This window comes from Oncorhynchus gorbuscha, linkage group LG17, assembly GCF_021184085.1.
Source record: "Oncorhynchus gorbuscha isolate QuinsamMale2020 ecotype Even-year linkage group LG17, OgorEven_v1.0, whole genome shotgun sequence".
Classification (NCBI taxonomy): domain Eukaryota; kingdom Metazoa; phylum Chordata; class Actinopteri; order Salmoniformes; family Salmonidae; genus Oncorhynchus; species Oncorhynchus gorbuscha.
The window spans coordinates 5,755,081-5,760,339 of NC_060189.1; the positions used below are offsets into that span (position 1 = coordinate 5,755,081).

The following is a 5,259-nucleotide window of genomic DNA, read 5'->3' on the forward strand; positions in this document are numbered from 1 at the left end:
GTCATACTCTGGGCCTAGTTTTGTCCCATGGAATAAATGTTGTGGATCTTAATGTTTCTATTCGTAATCCTAGACTATTGAACCACCATTTTATTGGTCACATACACATATTCAGTAGATGCTATTGGTCACATACACATATTCAGTAGATGCTATTGGTCACATACACATATTCAGTAGATGCTATTGGTCACATACACATATTCAGTAGATCTTATTTTGGGTGTAGCGAAATACTTGTGTTCCCAGCTCCAACAGTGCAAGTAATATCTAAATAGTCTCACTTTGAGCTGGGAGGCTATTCAGTTGTAAGCTGTGTATTGGATGGACTTGTTACCAAAATAATATATATATATATATATTTTTTTTTTTACGTGTTCAGCCGTTCAACGAGGTGTTAGTAATGGATTCCAGTCGCCCCCCTCCGGTTCATTTAAGGCCTTTATCACCCTTCATACGTGTGTTTGTGTGTGTTGTTTTGGTGTTAGAAAGATGTTTGTTGTTGTGTTTCTGTGCTGCCATAGTAACGATGTCTAGCAATGACTGATGTGCGTGTGGAATGATAACTCACAGAGTAGCCAGGACAAACATACTTTCCAGATTTCACTACTATCATCAAAATCAATCAATCACAGCACATTTTTTTGGTCTCAGTCAGTAGTTTTAACCTAATAAAGTAGAAACACGTTGAAAAGTTATGTTAAAAATTTGTTTTTATTTATTCCTGAAACATAAAAACGTATTTTATAAACATAAATGCTACTGTTGTTCCTTTTTAATCTATAGCTGAGTGTCAAAATAAAATGATAATAATATTCTAAAATAAGACGTGATATGTTGAAGTCCATCACTCCCTGCACACTTGTGTTCAGATAACTTGTATTTTGCTAAATGAGTACCTTATGAACTGCACAAGCACCAAAATGTACCAAGCGATCACTCCAGACTGAACCGTTTACTCTCTTCGGTCGACAGATGAGAACCTGTTGCATTTACAGTTTTTCCCCAATTGTTTACACACTAAAACTGGAACTGAAACGCAATCACCGAAACCTGAAACTCATGAACCCAAATCCCTGAACCAAGTCTGCAAAATTTCAAGCACAATTCCTGCTTTACACTCAGTTTTCAATTCTATATCACACATTTTGCAAAACACTGTTCTCTAAATTAGGCACAACATTCAAAAGTAAAATATCTTTAGTCCTTTTGGAAAGCAACACCAATCACAATGTCGAGCTCTATACACCAACTGGCCACACCCACTCCTCACAGGTGTAAACACCAGCTGCTGCATTGTTCACTTAGAAATCAGAGCTTCAGCACTAAAACAGGCCACAGATGAGCTCTTCTGTTTTTGGAGGAAAATGGAAGTCAATGGTGAGGCAAGAGCTGGAGGTGAAGGAGGGAGAGGAAGAGGAGGATGAGGACGAGGAAGGACAGTTGTGTCAGATGATATCAGGGCCATATTGGTTGACCATGTGCTGAGTATGAGAGAGGCTGGACAGAGAGTTCATTCTGAGCCGTTACATGGTTGCATCTATCCTCCGTACATTCAGAAATGACAACCGGTACGTTACCTACCATCTACTCTATGCTCGTTATGTATGTATACTACAGTCCGACACATCAGTAGGCCTTTGTTACTCAGTGATTGTTGGCCAACGTTACAGTAATGTAATTTCATATTGAAAGAAAATAGATTATTTTAGCTTACTGTAACCAATCATATTTGTGGATCTTCTTCAGAACTGAGAGACGGCCAGGCTATGGTGGAAGACCCCGGCTGTTCACACCAGAACAGGAGACCGGCTAGTGTGAACATGGTGGAGGCAAACAATACCATTAGACAACGAGAAGTCCAGAACCACATAATTGCAGACAACACAATATTCAATAACATTCACCAGGTGGGCTTGTCTCATTGGACCGTGTATTACAGTTACAAGCGAATCCGCATGAAACAGGTCCACAGGGCGCCATTGAAGCAAAAATCAGAGATATGAATATGTGCTAGTAGGTACTATACGGTGAGTTTACTATCATACCAGCACTGTACAGACACATTGCAGTAGTGTGATCCAGTGTATTGTGCCTCACCATATTGACTGCTCTGGGTCTATGTCACATATTGTCTTGCTGTCTGTTTCAGAGAATCTTGGAGCTGGATGCATTTCGGCACGTTTATATTTACATGGATGAGGCTGGCTTCAACCTAGCCAAAAGAAGGGGATGGGGACAGAACATTATTGTGCCATTGTGAATGTCCCTGGACGGTATAGTTCACCCTTATTCGTAAACATACAGTACATTAAACTCCCCGGCCACACTCATAACAGTCATATGCACAGTCATATCCCTTAATGGTGTAGTTCACCCTTATTCGTAAACATACAGTACATTAAACTCCCCGGCCACACTCATAACAGTCATATGCACAGTCATATCCCTTAACGGTGTGGAGGGAATATCACCATGTGTGCAGGAGTTAGCCAGCAAGGTGTCCTCCATCACCATGCCAACCTTGGTCCCTACAACACCGGCCTTCTCGTCACATCCCTAGACTACACTACAGCAGAGGGGCGGACCAGAGCAGACCACGTATGTTGTCGTCTGGGACACCATTAGTTTCAACCGGGCTGCTCTGGTCCCCAACTGGTTCATCGACCACTCACAATGTATTGTTCTATACCTCCCACCATATTCCCCATTCCTAAAACCCAGTTGAAGAGTTTTTTTCAGCATGGCGATGGAAGGTGTATGACCGCCATCCCCTCGCACGCTGTCACGTTCTGATCTTTATTTCCTTTGTTTTGTCTTTATTTAGTATGGTCGGGGTGTGAGTTGGGGTGGGCAGTCTATGTTTTGTGTTTCTATGTTTGGTTTCTGTTTCGGCCTAGTATGGTTCTCAGGTGTTGTTAGTTGTCTCTGATTGAGAATCATACTTAGGTAGCCTGAGTTTCACTGTTGGTTTGTGGGTGTTTGTTTCCGTGTCTGTTCACCACACGGGACTGTTTCGGTTTGGTTTTCGTTCATGTTCACATTTATTGTTTTGTATTTCTTAGTGTTCAGTTTATGTTCTATAATAAACGACATGGACACTTACCACGCTGCTTTTAGGTCCCTGCTACACAAATCTGCCATTACACACGCCTGTCTCTTCTCCGGGCAATGGAAGAGGCATGTGGTGAAGTTGATGTGGGGGCTTTGGGGGCTGGATCCTTCACTCCAGAAGGTTCTTTCCCTGCTGTGATGTAGATGAGGTGCTGTTTAGCCAGGGAGAACATCACCTGGAATGTAGATGAGGTGCTGTTTAGCCAGGGAGAACATCACCTGGAATGTAGATGTGTTGCTGTTTAGCCAGGGAGAACATCACCTGGAATGTAGATGAGGTGCTGTGGCCAGACCCAAATAGGAGGCAGGATGCAGCCTAATGTCTTTTCTTACATTCTGCATGTGTTTTTGTCTTTTTGTGTTTAGAGTTTTGAAAGAATGAGCCACTTTCATTTTTTATTTTTCTACAGAAAAAGGGTTTGGAAAGTCTTACAAAATGCAAGTGTTGAAAAATACTGCAGTTTGGAAATAAATGACAATGTTTTTGTTAATGTATTGCGTTTGTGTGTTTATTTATGTATATTTGAGTAGGTATACATTACTGTAACAATCTTTTATAACTGGCTACAGTGTAACACTGAAAATGCAAAAGGCATAAACCTACTGATGGGATATTCACAGTAGTGTTGAGCACATCAGTGTGTTGGTTGGTAGACAGATCTATTCACAGTAGTGTTGAGCACATCAGTGTGTTGGTTGGTAGACAGATCTATTCACAGTAGTGTTGAGCACATCAGTGTGTTGGTTGGTAGACAGATCTATTCACAGTAGTGTTGAGCACATCAGTGTGTTGGTTGGTAGACAGATCTATTCACAGTAGTGTTGAGCACATCAGTGTGTTGGTTGGTAGACATATCTATTCACAGTAGTGTTGAGCACATCAGTGTGTTGGTTGGTAGACAGATCTATTCACAGTAGTGTTGAGCACATCAGTGTGTTGGTTGGTAGACAGATCTATTCACAGTAGTGTTGAGCACCTCAGTGTGTGGGTTGGTAGACAGATCTATTCACAGTAGTGTTGAGCACATCAGTGTGTTGGTTGGTAGACAGATCTATTCACAGTAGTGTTGAGCACATCAGTGTGTTGGTTGGTAGACAGATCTATTCACAGTAGTGTTGAGCACATCAGTGTGTTGGTTGGTAGACAGATCTATTCACAGTAGTGTTGAGCACCTCAGTGTGTTGGTTGGTAGACAGATCTATTCACAGTAGTGTTGAGCACATCAGTGTGTTGGTTGAGCACATCAGTGTGTTGGTTGGTAGACAGATCTATTCATAGTGTTGAGCACCTCAGTGTGTTGGTTGGTAGACAGATCTATTCATAGTGTTTAGTGTTGAGCACATCAGTGTGTTGGTTAGTAGACAGATCTATTCACAGTAGTGTTGAGCACATCAGTGTGTTGGTTAGTAGACAGATCTATTCACAGTAGTGTTGAGCACATCAGTGTGTTGGTTGGTAGACAGATCTATTCACAGTAGTGTTGAGCACATCAGTGTGTTGGTTGGTAGACAGATCTATTCACAGTAGTGTTGAGCACATCAGTGTGTTGGTTAGTAGACAGATCTATTCACAGTAGTGTTGAGCACATCAGTGTGTTGGTTGGTAGACAGATCTATTCACAGTAGTGTTGAGCACATCAGTGTGTTGGTTGGTAGACAGATCTATTCACAGTAGTGTTGAGCACATCAGTGTGTTGGTTGGTAGACAGATCTATTCACAGTAGTGTTGAGCACCTCAGTGTGTTGGTTGGTAGACAGATCTATTCACAGTAGTGTTGAGCACATCAGTGTGTTGGTTGGTAGACAGATCTATTCACAGTAGTGTTGAGCACCTCAGTGTGTTGGTTAGTAGACAGATCTATTCACAGTAGTGTTGAGCACATCAGTGTGTTGGTTGGTAGACAGATCTATTCACAGTAGTGTTGAGCACATCAGTGTGTTGGTTGGTAGACAGATCTATTCACAGTAGTGTTGAGCACCTCAGTGTGTTGGTTGGTAGACAGATCTATTCACAGTAGTGTTGAGCACATCAGTGTGTTGGTTGGTAGACAGATCTATTCACAGTAGTGTTGAGCACCTCAGTGTGTTGGTTGGTAGACAGATCTATTCACAGTAGTGTTGAGCACATCAGTGTGTTGGTTGGTA

The 5,259-nt window shown here is 41.8% G+C and overlaps 1 long non-coding RNA gene across 1 annotated transcript; it reads left to right on the forward strand.

Moving 5' to 3' along the window:
- Positions 1-1,398: 1,398 nt before the first annotated feature.
- Positions 1,399-2,783, forward strand: LOC124001357. The gene is made up of 3 exons (XR_006832774.1): positions 1,399-1,571; positions 1,750-2,030; positions 2,153-2,783. It is a non-coding gene; the product is annotated as an uncharacterized LOC124001357 (long non-coding RNA).
- The last annotated feature ends 2,476 nt before the right edge of the window (positions 2,784-5,259 follow it).